Here is a 16,303-nt window from a genome sequence, read left to right on the forward strand (position 1 = left end):
GATTATTACTATTTTCAAAAGTATTCTAAATATTTAGAACTGGGCGTTGTTTGTTTCCCTGCTGCAGAGCATGAATCTAATTCTAGCAAAAATTTCTTAAGAACCCTCCAAACGGGAAGGACACTGCAACTACTGGGGCTTGCTATTCTGCTGGCTCCAGCATCAAACCAAACCATGCCATTTATAGCATTTTGACCCTCTCCACAACAGATGAGAGGACTGATATTTAAGCCAGAAATGTTCATTTTCCAGATAGCTGTTTCTGGCCACGTGCTCTACTCCAGAATCCTTGACTGTGCTGTCCCTGTGGTTCTCAGAGAAAGGCATCTTTGTCAAATATACTGAAGGTCCCAAAGAGAGAATTCACCTTCTGTTAACACACAAACATCAACTGAACAATAAAAATTCTCAAAACAACTGAAATACTAAATATTTCTGAAGAAGAAAAGTATATCACTGACAGCAAGGTTTTCAACCCTGTGGCAAGTCACCTGGTCAGCTCTGGAGTCCGAACCTAGAAAGTGCACACGCTAAGGACTCTCCACTTCTCAGTGATTTCTCTGTTCCGCACCCCTCTGGACCAGCCTAGTAATATGCACACAAATATTATTAACAGCCATAAAATCATCATGCCCTCTTTGGCATTAATTTAACACCAGTGGCGTAACAGTGCACTACCTAGTCCTCGAGCTGCTCTGACTAAGATTAATTCAGGCAAGCCAGGACACAAATATTCAAACTCCTTGATACATCTTGCACCCATCCAGGGAGAACTTGGCTTTCAGCCAGTCTGCATAAATCCTGGTGGGATTAGCCACTGTTCAAGAGGCTCCTTTATGGGATAAGTAAGGAGGTCAAGCACGGCGATCTAAAAAAGGCTATGACGAGTGTATATAATCCTCTACAAGGCACATCCCTCCACTCATTACAGCCAGCAACAGGGATGACTAAGGGCACACAGCAAAAACCATTATAACCAAGGCCATGGAAATTAAAGTGGTAAATTTACCCTGTCATCTCAACATGAATTTATCTGATTTTTGTATCAAACATGCCAAAAAGGACATGTTTGCAAGAGATGCACAGAGAAGAACTGTGAGAATATTGCTTACTTGGCTCTAGCTGGAGCAGAACTGCTGAAGCCTTCAAATTTCGTTCCTTTGGATTCCCTGCAGATACCCCAGTGCTATCAGGAAATGGCAGTACCTAAATACGGACTAATGCAAAGCACTTTCAAATATCTTTCTCTATCATTTGGGCAATGCTCAATAAAACTAACATACAATATAGTCTGCTATAAAAGCACCCCAGTTAGGTGTTGCCACTGTGGGCAGCCATAGGTCAGAAAGTGCTGTTTGACCAAATGTTTAAATTAAGGATGGGTGCTAAACCAAGAATATTCTTCTAAATCAACATCACAATAGATCACAGTGAACATGGAGCTCAAGCATCCAAATTTCAACTGCACTTGGTTTTCCTGCTGCTATCTCCATGCAGAAGACCTGACCACTGCCCACGTCCAAGTTCCTCCAGGCCTAGATATTTCTCAGAGTTTGATGACATTGTGAGATCTTTCTTTGGAGTACATGCAAAGACAGACTTGATACAGCAAATGGACCATGGGAACAGCTTTGTTTATTTTAACATGAACTCTTTAGACACATTAGGAGAGCTGTCAGCTGGCCTATCCCTCACCAAACCACCAGAAAGGAGCCATGCTGTCGCTGCAGCTTAACCCAGTGCTGGGAATGGCTCCAAACATCTCTCTAGAAACTAGCGTGATAATAAAACTTCTGCTGAAGTCATATGGCTCTCAGGCAGCTCAGCATGTGCTATCAGAAAGTGGAACCCCATCTCAAACCAACCGCAAGCTCCTCGCCAACAGAGATTCCCATCAGCAACAAAGCACCAGCCATTGCCCTCATCTGGGTGTTTGGCCATTCGAAAATGTTGGAAAAGCCTCTTCTGCTTTCCTCCTCTCTCAGACAAGTTCACTAACCACCACCAGATACTAACTGCCTTCCCTCACCATTAACCAGGATTTGAACCACTGCAGATGAGAAGAGATTTCTCCCCATCCCCCAGTCCCTCTAGACCAGCCTACACACCCTCTCCCCCATCCCAACGTTAACAGAGTTTGTCATCAGCTCCAAGTGACCTTGGTGTGAACAATAATTCTTGCCTCTCTAAGCAAGAATTTGGAAAACCAGCTTTTACCGAATACATATATCTGGCTGAGATTTGCGATCAGATGCAATGCATGGTACAGCGTGTGACCTGGAGAAATATTACCATCAGCTAACAACAGCACAAATTTCTTTCTTCCCTGTCCTTCATTAGCCTCAGAAGCTGGCCTTGCCAGCAGCAGTAACGCAAGCTGAGACAACGAAGCACATTAATGATGGGCCCCGTCATGTTCCATATTAATTACTGTAGCTAGTAGTAAACTGTTGGTTATAAATTATATTTTGATAAACTGCCCTTTCTTTGACAAGTCAGCTCCAATGTTTAATGTTGCACTTAATCCTCAGACAATACCCCAGGAGCCCTCGCTGTGCCCAGCAACAAATCAAAGCAACCTTCAAAAGGCTGGCACAGGTCCCCTTTTCCTACGCACCCTGACCTGAAACTATCCCATTGCACCAACTTCATTACAGGTCAGCTCCAAAAGCTGAGTTGCCAAAACCAGCAGCACGCTCAGTTTCCCGGGGCCCTGCAGAGGTGCCCCAACACTTCTCTGGGCGAGGGAGCACAGTAAAAGCCACCACGGAAGCACATTTATTTACATGAGCATGTTTACATACACGTGTAACAGTTTTCCAGAAACACTGCAGTATTACAATGTTCTGCAAGGTAAAATAAAAGGGTGATAATCCCCAGAATATCTCAACATTCAAAAGATAAAAGGATTTCTTCTACCTGGGATTGAAATGGTTAACTAAAACCTTTATCTAAAACCATCATATTCTTATTTTTGTTTCTTTTTAATTCAGTGACATTTAGCTAGCAGAACAGCTGTTAGCAAAGGTCTAGGAGAGGTGGATTCCCATTTTCTATATAAAGAAAAATGTTTTGGAGGAAACTGCAATTTGACAAAAATACCTATTTAGCAAAGTATATTTTAAAAAGTGGAAAATATGTTTTGGTTTTTTCTAGGGTCACAAAAGATCTACTGCAGTTCATGAAAATGATCACAAGTCCTAGGAACGAAGGTATAACATTATTTTGCAACGTACATCTGGGAAAACAAGAAGGGACATACCCTTTCAAAACCAGCATAGTGAGAGACCCTTCTCCATCTCAGATGTGCCCATCACCTTCCGCCACCATCAAAACACATGGAAAAAACTAGCCATGGTCTTCCCAAAGAAGAAGTCCAGCTCTCATCGGTGACAACGAGGAGTTTGCAGCTGGCTTCAGACAGAGCTGGGTCAAGTCTGGCGCGGTCACTTTCCTTGATTTTACTCTGAAGGCACAACTCACCACACTGAGCAACAACTAGACATTGCACATGGGATTTACAGTGCTAAAAAGGCAAAAGCTTGGGGAGAAGATCAGCAGCAGCAACCAAGAAGCCCATCCTCTCCTCCAGAAGGACGTGAAGCCATGCAGCCTCGCTGCCAGTTACAAATTAAAATTGCTTACAGCAGTCCAAGCTTTGGTCTTGTTCTTCCACCACTGGCGGCAGATGGCGCGTGCTATTATTAAATCTTATAATAGTAATTGTAAGAAAACTTCTGCCCTTGGACAACAACTCGTTATATTATCTTTATTTTGGGAAAAAGCAGAAGTAGTCTTGCAGTTAAATAACTTTACTATTTTAACAATTTAAAAAAAAATATCATAACATACTTCTCCTAATTGGAAACATACAGAAAATAGGATATGGCCATATTAGTTAAAGGTCAATGCACATTACCCACCTCTTTTGAAACTGACAGTATTCTCGTGACAGCTATAAAAGCTGCTTTGAATTTTAGTTCCCTAGAAAGTAAATATAAGGAATCCCAAAGCCGTAACCACAAGTGCCACAACTCTTAACACTGATGTCATATCCAGCTTAACATGTGCTGCAGAAGTCAGGATGGTAAAGATTCAAAATCATCTCATCTATGGTATAAGGGCAGAAAACAGTAATTATCCCCCAGCCCATCGCCCCGGGCATGTACCACAATGCCTTCATTTGATGTAGTATTAAAAGCAGGACGTGTTTTATTCCCCAGTATTTAGCGTGGGGCACTGCGGGGCTGATGGGACCATTTACAGAGTCTGGTACAGCCAAGTATCTCACACTACCGTACGCTTTATTTCTGTTTGCAACTGCTCCTTCCAATTCCAACTACCAAGAGTTTCTTTTTTTTTTTTTTTTTTTTTTTTAAGGAACCAGTTTACATCCACTTGTGCCAATTTTTTTTTTTCATATAAATTAGCCAGGGCAAGGGGATTTGCTTTTCAGCCTCTTTTCTGGTACATTAGGCATAAGGGGACAGCGTAATTAATAGATGTCAGGAGGCACAGCCTCCCCCCCGCCCCGATGCATTGATTTCTTACTACTTAGGAAACACTCGGGGAGAACACGATCACCCCTGGCTGTCAGGGGTCCTCATAAAATCCACAGGCCTGGATTTACAGAAACTGCTAATCATTTTGGATGCTGAGAAGAGAGAAGGCGGAGTCTGATTTTGTAAAGCAAAGGAAATATCTCATTAACTGTAACGCATTAGCATACTTCAAAGGGAGCTTACAGGAACGCAGAGCTGGACAGCCAAAAGACTTCCAGAGCAAGAGGCTACTAGGAAAAACCCTTTCGGTCCCAAGCTGCATCCAGGGACATGTGAACACTCTTCCTGAGCTCAGAGCATATGCATTGCTGAGACACCCAGACCAATTTGCTCCAGACCAGTTTGCTCCCCAAGCACTCCCATTGTCACACCATATCACAGTCATCACCTTTCCACCACAGATAATTTGGATTTCACCAAGCCATCTATATCTAAAATTGAACTTCTAGGAAAAACAACGTTTTATGACTACATACCTTGGTTATTTCCTTTTAAGGTTTAAATTTTCCATCTCTTACATAAAGTCCTCAAAAAAAAGCTGAAGATATTTATTTTCATCATTCCCTAGTTCTGCCCAGGAGCACGCAGCTAACAAACCACGCAAGACCAATATTTGTGCAAAGCTAGTTAAAATATCCTCATTCTGCAAACACTAAACCTCCCAACACACACCACACAAATAAAAAGCACAGAATGAAGGCAGTCTGCAAGCACGTCAGGCAATCTCGCTGAATATTATGCTTAGCATTGCACGAGTAAAGTATTTTTCACTGTACACAAAGGCTCAAACCCAAAACTGGATACCCAGAACTGCTCAGTCCTATCCACCCCACAAGGCACAGGAGACCAATCCTAGATTTAAAGAAGAATCCCCTTTCTTTGATTTGCTGAGTGATGCTGAGTCTTTCTGGAGAGATAACAGCACATCGGTGGGGCAGCGTGTTTTAATATGAGATGACAGAGAGAAGAAAGGTTCTCCTTGGAGATGTCAGTGCCATGCAGCCAACACGCTGCAAATCTTGTATTTCAAACCAATATAAATGGCAAATTGTTAGACCTCTCTCTTTAGAAGTCAGAAAACACCCCTCTTCAGTGTTTACCTTAAAAATACTGCCCTATCGAGACATCTAGACAATCCAGTGATCTGGTCTATGACACAGAGAGATGTATGGTGGAGAAGAGAAGGAAGTAAAGGCTAGTTTGAAACTATACCATAAGCACGTAGTCCTGCACCACCACCCCGCCAAAGCATACACCTACTAGCACCTCAACTTCTGCAGCCTGCAACTGCTGAATGCCTTTCCCACTGGAAACCTTTCTGCCATGATAATCTACTACAGAAGGAAAATCACTAGAGAAGGACACCCAATACCTTCCAGCCAGAACACAACACACCTTCAGCAAGACCTTTGATTTTCACAGGCACACGCTGAAGTTGTTCCTCACAACAAAGAACAGCCCATCTGTTGCATAACTAACCTTAGGCTGCGTTAGATAAGTCGTGCCTTCTCACAGATCAACTGACCTTAAATAATGTCCCCAGTGTATTCAGAGCCAATAGGTTTCTGGTTTAGAGCTCAACTGACAGGTCTTCTCCTTCCAGCTATTTCTTCAGAAAGCCACACAAAGAAGGTTTCAAAAGAAATCTCATGCTTACTGTTCCAGGCCAAAAATGAAGCACAAGATCTCAGCTCCAGAGTTACATCTCCCTTTGAAGGCTTCTTCAGCACTTCACTGCAGTGGAGCAAGTGAGATCCTTTGCAGGACGGAATTGGGATTGAAGCGGACGATAACTGGAAAACTCACAATACCTCAGGAAAGTTTTCTGCTGTTCTGCTGCTGAGTCAAACCAGAAGGAAAACAGCCAGCCATGCTGATGAAGCACTGCTTTGTATTCTGGATAAGGCAAAACAAAGGTCTGGTGATGAGGAGCTCTTGTGTGTCGTGCAAGGGTCAGCAGCAAATTCCACCATGGCATTTCCGTTCTGTCACCCAACCCATTACTAAGAGCGGATACAGCAGGATCTTTCATTGCTGATCCAAAAATGCCATTTAACATAGCTGTGCAGCATTGCCCCACTGCCACATGCCACTCCAGAGGTGGGATATCAATCTCCACACAGAGCTGAAGCCACAGAGCACTGTGCAATGAGATGAGCTCTTCTTACACCATTTCTCCAACCCCCATCCTGGCTGCGAGATGATGCAGCAGCTCTGCAGCAGCTTGAGAGGTGGAAATGCTCGGGAAGAGATAGGGACAGCGTGAAAGTAAGCAAGTCTCTGCACCGCTCCTGGAAAGTCGTTTCATTGTCCTCGCAGATGCCTGTGCACTCCCCACTGGTGGGAGCAACATTTTAGCAATGAAATGCTCTGCAAAGCAGGGCCGTATCCCTTTGGGAACGCAAGTACCAAAGCAGCTGCCCGGTAAACCTGCAGCAAAGGCAGAGGCACTAAAAGCCTGGCTGTTTTCTGACACCGGCTGGCCTGGTCACGCAGCCTCCACTTGAGCACCAATTTCCCTACTTAAAAATCAGGGCCAACAGGGCTTCCCTTATTGCTACGTGTTGCTCCACTTATCCAACCACTGCTTGATGAGAGTTTTCATGCAAAGGCAGATGCAACGCACGCTCCCTGCCCTCTTCCGATGGAGCACACTAGGACAGGAGCCCTGCCTCACCTCTTGCAATCGGCCAAGCTGGGCTTCATTGATAAGGCTCTGCCCTACAAAAAAGCCACATTATTTTCTGTATAAGCTATCATCGCCTCTTGCTACAACTGCGAGAACCCAGACTTGCAAGGGTTGTTTGTGCCAGAGGAGCTCTACAGCCGCTGAGGAGCTTTCTAGTAAACCGAGCCCTGAACATGAAGCAAAGGGCTTGCAGAGCCGAGTTACTGGAATCTATTCCTCCCGCATTAGTCAGCACAAATGAATACATCCTCTTGCTTCATTAAATTTTAATTGGAGTACATGTGAATTAGGTTTTGCTGGTTACTTAATCAAAGGGAGTCTGAGTACAAGGTGTTCACGTGAAAAGCTAGAAAGCAACATCCTTTCTAGCTTTTCTTTTGGATTTTTTAAGCATCCATTGTCGATTTCTTCAGGTCAGTTGACATTTTGGGGCTGCTGCAAAGAACCTTGAAAAGGAGCCACAAAGTGCAAATAAAGCACTTTGGAGGGAAACAGGACACAGATCATTAACCCTGCGTTCCTCGTTATTATCCAGACAAAAATTAAATGCAAAATCCCAGAGCAGCTGTTGCATTAGCTAGCTGATTGGTAGCACTAAACACAACGATTGCTTTGCTGCTGTGTATCATGCATGTTTGGGCTGGGCTGCCTGGAGTTTCATTATTTTAAGTGTCCTTAGGTACTCCAAAACCACAGCAGATTTCAACCTACAAAAAATTCTACTTGTAAACTTTGAGATTTCCTCAGTAATCACCTTCTCTTGTACTGCAACACAGATGCTTATTTGTTCACACACGCTTTCCTTAAGCTTAGAGAAACTTTGCATGTACTTTCTTGCCTGCCTAGAACAGGACAGCCATCTCCAGAACTCCTTCCTTACTAAAATCATGAGCTGTATGACCGGATTCTCAACTTCCATAAAACCCAGATAGTTAGTACAGCTTGAATTGACTTAGAGCAGTTTACACCAGCTGAAAATCTACCAGTAAAGCAACTCCAGTCTGCAAGAGGCACAGCTGGGGACAGGAGCTCGGTGCCTGACTGCGTGAGAAACAAAAAGCAGCTATGTTGTTCTGCACAGCACTGCTTGCTAAGTCAATCAACAAAAAAAAAAAGAAAAAGAAAGAAAAAAAGCAATTGCAGCAATTTAAAACCACATCAAAGAACTTACTGGACTGCTCCTGCACACTTGCTCAGAAATGTATATATTCTGTACACTGATAGGTTCTGGCAGCCTGGGACTCTGACACACTTTCCATGGCAATGGCCTAATATTAGAAAAATTTGGTCATAAGCTAAAAATGTTACAGAAATAGCATAGGATCATAAGTTACCAGCTGAGTCAGAACTCGATCTGCTACTTGACTTTTATACTATTTTACTCACACAGTGGGTTTTTTTAAACAGTTTGCTTCTGCCATCACTTAGGAAGAAGAATGAGCTTTTGTAGGGGGGAAGAAAGTCACTCAAAACAGCAAAAATCAATCTGCAAGGAAGCAAAGGACACAGATCGCCTCATACACCACAGCCATGTGTGTAGCAAGCCTTTCACTAACAACGCAGCCCCTCTGCGTGCAGGCTCTGATGGGCAGGAGGCTGCCTCTTGCTCATCCATGCACGAGGAGTCCTCCATCAGAAGCCCAGGCATGATGATGGGATTGTACGTGGTAGTACAATGGCATAAATCCCAGGAATTTTAGGGGTACAATGCAGTCTTCGGCATAAAAGCATTTTATTTGCACTTTGTACTTGTAAATCATTGGTAAATAATTAACAGACAGCACAAGCATGTAACAGAACTGAGACGCAGGTGTTAGCGAAGGAAAACTGCTATAAATGGATATGTCACAGTAATAAGCAGCCTGTTCACCTGTTGGGTGCTGCAGAAATTAATTAAACAATTTAGTTTTATAAATTAACCCCTGACACCCAGAACATTTCTAGAAAGCACAGCTGTATTCCTTCACTGTTATTCATGACCATAACTTTTTCTCCTTTCGCAGCTTGGGCAGTCTTTAAATGAAGAAACCATGAATTGCCCCAGGCTCCTGCTTGCCAGGGAGAGCCCTGGGATCACACACGGCCCCGTTCATCCATCCAGCGCAGGGAAGGGGAGACGGGAGTGAGGAGCCTTGCCCCAGCATCCCACTGGGAGCTGCCGGACTCACTGGCTGCAGCAGCAGGAAAGGATTTGCCCAGTACGAACACACGAACACAGGGGAGAAGGAGACCCCGTTGTTCCACATCTCCCTCCTTCCTGCTGCTCCTCGTATCTGTAAACACAGCCCAGAAGATTTTTTTTTCCCCCTACAGAAATCCTCCTGCCAGGCGTCGAACTGCAAAGAACCCAGGTCTGCAATGGGAGCTCTCCGTGCTCCTTAAAACACCGGAGACATTCAGCATCACAACATTGCAGCTGCAAACGCGCAGCTGCCTGAAGGGCAACAGGCAGAAGCCTGCTAAAACGATGAGGAAATGGGAACCGATGATTCCTCAGAGAAAAGCATATGACTAAAAAGTTATTCAACCCAAAGCAGTGCGCCAAGGAAAGTAAATTGCCAGTGTCTCTCAATTGTTTGCTGCATGTCCCTCAGAAAATACGCTGACCCCAACTGCTCTGCACCTCTGCCTGGAAACAAAACCAAAAAGGTCCTTTTCTGACAACAGCTTCAAAATATTTAAGCTCATTTCACCGTGTTTGTTTTGGTTTTGAATACAGTAATATACAAGCAATGAATTCTTGATTTTTTTTAAATTTTTTTTCCAAAGTACAGCTCCCATAAGCTTAAAAGTAAATGAGAGTGCTTTTGCTTCCTGGGGTATGTAACTGGAACATTTTTCTAGCACCTAATAAAACATTGTTTGGTTGATACTAACCATTAAAATATGTGTTTCAAGTCATGTAATGTTCCCTGTGAAATTTGCCTTTTTGCTCCATGAAAAAAAGGGCACTGAAAGGAATCCTGCAGCCATAAGGATCTCACTTATTTCATGGAAGTATCATTTTAAAAGCCTCACAACATGATCAAAGCACTGTCAAGAACAGATGTTCCAGGCTTTACAAATTCCAGCATAAGTATTTTTATGACATTTATCACTGCTAAATTCTTTCAGCCAATTTTTTTTCCCCTGCAAGAAACATGCAGGCACTTTCCTCCTCGAGGAATATGTGTTCATGCACAGCCTCGGCTCCAGCTGCTGACCCTCTCCTCCCGTCATCCCTCCCCATCCGTCACGAATGAAAGCCGTGTGGTTTCCCCAGCAGCTACGGTGGCAGCCAGCCTCGAGCAGCACTGATCCTGCAGAGCTGGGCATGGTGTTCCCCGCTTCACAAGGGGAATTCAATGTAGGACCTGTGCCACTGTAACACTCAGACTCTGGCTTTTGGTTGACCATTCATACAAACCCCCTCCCAGAAACATCATTGCTCCACTCCCTTAACATCAGACTATAGCCTCCAAAGCCCTCCATAAGGCTTGCTTCTTTTTGACCAAGGCACACACCATCACCATCCCTATGGATCACACCAGACCACCACTGCCAAGCCCTGAGCAAGCTCACCCAATCTTGAAGCTAACCCTGCTTTGAGACAGGGGCTGCACAAGAGACCTGCAAGGTCCTTCCTACCTAAACTGCTGTAGGACTATAGATCTCAGGTAGGAGCCACGTGGAAATGCCCTCAATCACTTCAGCACCCCAAGAAAGCACCTTCCGTGTTCCTTCAGGTCCTCCTATGGATGTGAGAATCCTCTGCCTGCCTGTGCACAGCACTTGGAAGGGTGCTTCCCTGGCCACAGCAGAAGACATTCACCACTACCTAGCTACAAGGCTAGATGCAAGCAGGAGATGCTCAGGGAACTAACATGCTGGATGCAACTAAAGCCAGATGAGCAGAACCAGAAGGAGCGATAGCGGGGATGTGTAGGGCTGTGCAGGAGCCTGCTTGTTCTTGGGAGAGCAAGGAGTCCCCATTCCTGGAGGTGACCACAGAGGCAGAGAGCGCATATTTCAACTGCAATTCAAATCACAGCCAAATTTCCACTGAGAGCAAAGTTCTTGGGAAGTTTAGCTCTCCACTGTCGGTTTCTGTGTATTCAATCTTCCCAGGATCACCACCAAGCTCTCTGGTTGACAGAAAGTCTAAACACCATGCAGTACTAGGCAGTTTCGTGAGAGTGAGCTGTATACCAACACAATACTCATGACTACCCAAGAATCTGAAACATACAGTTTATCTCTGAAGAATAACATGGGTTTTTGTACCCCCAAAAAAGGGGATCTGAAACAACCAGCTCCTCTCAAATTTCACATATTCACAGAAGAGGGTGTTTGTGAAGAGGACCCCACAAGCACATCACTTCTCTAATATGTGCCCAGTTTAGTTTCACCTGTTTCCATGTGCTCCCTTCCCAATTCCTACAACCTGCTTGCACATCCTGTTTCACTATGAACATGAGCTTCTGCCCTGGGGCAGCGCTGCCTTCACTTCTCCTCATGGGGACAGCTTAGATAACAGTCAAAATGGGAGCAAAAAAACCCAGACATGTTTAGCCCTCTTGCTCATCCAGGCCGTGAGGCCAATCAAGGCATTGCCAGGCTGGGCAGCTCTTCACCACGGGTGTCAGGCACCACCAAAATGGCAAACAGTGACAGGTCCACCATTAGTCAGCCATCAAGAAGATGGTAGAGCAACCTCTGAAAAGGCAGCACAAGGCAGAGGAGGTCTCCCAGAACAAGGGAGGATGAGGAAAACACATGAGCAGAGAAAGACCCTAAGTTTTAGTGATGGGGAGGAGTATAGGGATGCTGGAAGTAAGCATAAGTCTGAGGAACAAGGACAACTGAGGGCAACAATCTGAACAAGTCAAGCAGAAGCTGAAGGGTATAGAGGAGCAACTCAAGCAGAGAGGGGTCTGAAAACAGCCTCCACCACCAAAGGAATCACAAGCAATCACAGCAAGTATTCCTCTCACCAAATGCTTGTGCTTTTCTGGATGGACCTCTTTATCTGAGGACTTGTGTTGTTTAAAACTCATTTACTTCTTCATTTATGATACACAACTTTGTATTTTAAATGCACATTGAAAATTTAGCCCTCAAAATGCCTTTTGCTAAAAATTAAAACATACACAGAAAATCTTGCCATGCTGGCAACAGGAACTTTCTACGTGTTATGTGCACACACGCATGTATGTACACAAGCAGGTGCTTGCACACAAACACACACACATTCACATCTCTGCTACAGCTCTTCTGGAAAAGGACTGTTCCCCTACGTGTCCTCAAAGGGAGAACAGAAACAGGGGGAGTCACACCGTGCTCCTCCGCTCCAACCTCAGAGACAACCAGCACCGACCACAAAGTCCCATCTTCCTGCAGGTCCCGTCTGGTCCCTCCCCTCCTCTGTGCGCAAGTCGTCCCTGCAGCACACGGCTGCATCGCCTCCTGGGCTGCAGCCACCATTGGGGCACAAGCCTGGCCACCCCTGCCCTTGTACTGCTCTGATGACAGTGCATCAGTTATGGAGGGGGAGTGCAGTGTCTTCAGAGCCCGGGACACAACAAGGGAATTTTAAAAGGGCACTCAAGATGGCTTCAGGACTTAGTGAAATTGTTCTGCTGAGTTATTAACGCCACAACCCTGCTCTAGACCTGAGTTTGTTTCATTACCTTGACTTCCCACCCCAAGTGAATTTGCTGAGCGATTTTAAGAAACAGAAAAAGGCTGTGATCAATTTTCAAGCTTTCTGATTTAGCCATTAAAAAAGAAAAAAAAATCCTACGTTTCCCTCTTGTTTTTCTAAATAAAAATAATGTATAGTCCTAACTTGATAATAAATATGCTCAAAAGCTGTCCTTAAGTAAAAGCTTTTGATAACAAATTGCCTGTGCTAACTGCTATTTTACTGTTGAATTTTTTTATTGTTGCTTAAGCACTGCAATTATGCTAATAAGCCTGAGAGGATCGTACACTAAAGCATTGAATGTGACAGATATAATACTCAATAAAATGTTAATCTTACCTGAAAATTGGAATCAAACAGCCTTATTAGTATTTATGGATATGGCATCTTCACCATGTTTCTTTAGAAGAATATATATATATGCAATGATATTTCCAAATGTACCCTACTATTTCTCATGCCTCCATACGATTTAATTCAAGGTGGCTATTACCCCTGCTGCTAATTACCAGTCCCTTTTGGAATAAGAAAAAAAGAGTCGGCATCTGGGCCACTGAAAACTCCTGCATATTGGAGCGCTTTTACCCTTGGCACCTCGAGGACAGCAGCTATCGGTGGGGACGGGGGCACCTCTGCCCAACTCACGGCAGGGCCACCAGGCTTGGCAGGGTGCAGCAGCGCACAGTGAAGGCACTGCTCTGCCACCCTCAGTCATCTATTTTTCCCAATATCTCTAGTTTTATGTGCAAGGCAGGGAAATCCAGCAAAAGGTTATGTTACTTACAGGGCACTGGAGGAACAGCTTTTGGGTTTTAAGATAGGTCTAAACACTAATTTAAGATAGGTCTAAACACTAATTTATTTATTTTATTTTTAAAGTTTTCAGCTGATGCTGACAAGGAACCAGACCCATCTGTTTCACTGCAAGTTACGGCGTTGCAGAGTTGGATCCAGAGCCGCTGGGCTGTTGCAGGGGATTTGTCACTGAGGTGCCGCGTGATTTTCCACAAGTCACATTGCATTATGCACCGTTATTTCACCATCCCATCCCAGTCTGCTTTCTCAACTGATGACATAATTTTTTCAGGGAACGAGCTGCCTTTCACCACATGTAGCTTTTTGTTTTTCTTTTTTTAGCCAAACCCATGGGTCTCAGACCCAACCTCAGGGCTCTGCTGCTTATTCCTGTGGATAAAGCAAGAGGTCTTCAACATCTATGAAAGGAGGAAAAAAAATAACCTCAGAAGAGCCACATGCTTCTGACAAACTATGTTTACATCCATGACCAGTCTCTATAGAGAGACCATTTCTACAGAACAGACTGATGTGGTTTTCAAACACTGCAGGTTAATGCTGAAATAGCAGCTGCTGGCTCCCAGCTTCGCTCCGTGTGCTGCTCTCATCCACAGAAGTGAATTCTGCTGACAGGACCACAGAAACATCGATTATCACCATTATACTTTGACAGACAAGCAGAATTCTTGCCACTGGATGCTGCAAGCCCCCTCGGTGGCAAATGTTAGGTGGGAGATGTCGAGGAACTGTTTTGATGAACAGTCACAGAGGGGAAAACCCAACCGGTTGCCTACCAAAATCTGGGATTCCCAAAGTGCTCAAAGATCAGAAGGAGCTACCCAGAGGCTGCTACACACCAGGACGTGCCGAGACTTTCTTAAGCAACGCTTGCAACCACGACAGCTTGCACTCAGAGCAAGATGTCTGTTCTGGAGCACATGGATGGAAACAAGAATGCTTTGCAGGACTCAGAGCTTAGAGCAGCTCCACAAAACCTTGTTTACAGGTGCAAGCAAGGAGCACAGCATTAGGAAAAAAAAATTTTCAGCTACAAAATCAAATAAAACTAGTCATCGACTGAGTTTGCACCTCAGAGAGCTGGGAGACACACCTGAGGCTCCTCTGCCCCAAGTTAGCCCCAGCACAAGAGACGAGATGCCAAATATTCAGGTGCAGCCAGCAAGTTAACCAGACACATAGCCGCACCGTGCTGCGGGACCATACAGCAACCACTCCCATAAAGGTGGCAGGACTCATCTCTGCCATGTTAAGTGAGCCTTGTCATTATTTTCAGCTCTGCAGGGAAATCTAAACTGAACTCTGGCATATTGTTTTCTTTTGCTAAACAGCAACACCTGAATGTTAACTCAGGTCCTGACAGGCATATTTATGGGGTATTCTTTGCAAATAATCTTACCCTGACCAGTCCGAAAGGTCAGAATCATAAAAAATAATAACAACAACAATAAAAAAGCACAAGGCTGGAAAACCATCACTGCCATTGGTACAACCCTTCAACTTATTAACCGTCCTTGCAACAAGGTGAACTGCAAGGTCTTAGATTTATTTGATTTATTGAGATCAAAAGATCAGGGGGCACACAGTAAATTGTATCTTTCCATGAACACATTCTGCTTTCAAGATTTGAGCAGATAGTTGCAGGAACTGAAAAGCTCAAGAGAAAAAAAAAGGAAAGAAAAAATGTACAAAGGTGACTTTAGAAAGGCATCCCCTTATTTCTCTCTTGACACCATCTGCATTTCTTAGAGCTATTTGAAAGTTTCTTCCATCTTTCTGTACCCTTGGGAAACAACAGCTTATCTCTGCTAAACACAAGATGATAACAAACAGTAAGACACTAGTATAACTCCAGGGGAGACACCAGTATTTGCTGACATTAAGGATGAAAGGTAAATATTAGAGAAACCAAACATATCCCAAAGTCCAACAGGAGGTCAAAGAATTTCCCATTGAATTTCAGGTGTCCTACGAGACCGGACAGGTATCCCACTATCCTTAACCACACAAGGAAGATTAAGCACCTCAACCCCACTCCTCTCATGATAATGGCTCAAAGGCTGCCTAAGGCCAGGCTAGGTTTGTCATCTGCAGCTCCCAGGGAGCAAGGAAGAAGCAAGGGAACTAAATGAGCAGCCCTCTGCAGGACATAATTTCAAGACCCAGCTAGTGAGCTAGCATTTCTAAACACAGAAAAAGCCTGCTGCATTCGCTGTCAAGACAGGACAAAGAAACACAATGGAGAACACAAACAGAAGAACAAGAAAAGAAAAGTTAACTCTCCACCATCTCATCAGCCCCTGGAAACAAAGACGAAAAATAATCATTTGGTCCCTGTCTGTGTTCCACATGATATTCATACTTTGCTCAGTATACCTGTATCTGTAGCGTTGTCTTCTCATGTCACAATAAAATAGATTAGATTACCCACCTGAGAGTAAGAGTAAAGCCCTTACATGGATAACAGAAGAGACCCAAACTCCCAGGAACTTGCTACAAAGGAACCAGAATTAGTAGAACCTCCTGTTTTTATCACAAGTTTACATTACCTGACAA

At 44.2% G+C, this 16,303-nt stretch overlaps 1 protein-coding gene across 14 annotated transcripts in view; it reads right to left on the reverse strand.

Moving 5' to 3' along the window:
* The window catches only part of LPP (LIM domain containing preferred translocation partner in lipoma), a 344,459-nt gene that overhangs the window by 256,502 nt on the left and 71,654 nt on the right, over positions 1-16,303 (reverse strand). Inside the window, exon 1 of one of the 14 annotated variants that reach the window (XM_054834696.1) lies at positions 6,220-6,242. The exons of the other annotated variants lie outside the window; for them this stretch is intronic. The gene's annotated coding sequence lies outside the window, so the exon portion shown is untranslated. Of the gene's footprint in view, positions 1-6,219; positions 6,243-16,303 lie in introns of those variants that run through there. 14 annotated transcript variants of the gene reach the window in all.

Source organism: Grus americana, chromosome 9 (genome assembly GCF_028858705.1).
Source record: "Grus americana isolate bGruAme1 chromosome 9, bGruAme1.mat, whole genome shotgun sequence".
Lineage (NCBI taxonomy): Eukaryota > Metazoa > Chordata > Aves > Gruiformes > Gruidae > Grus > Grus americana.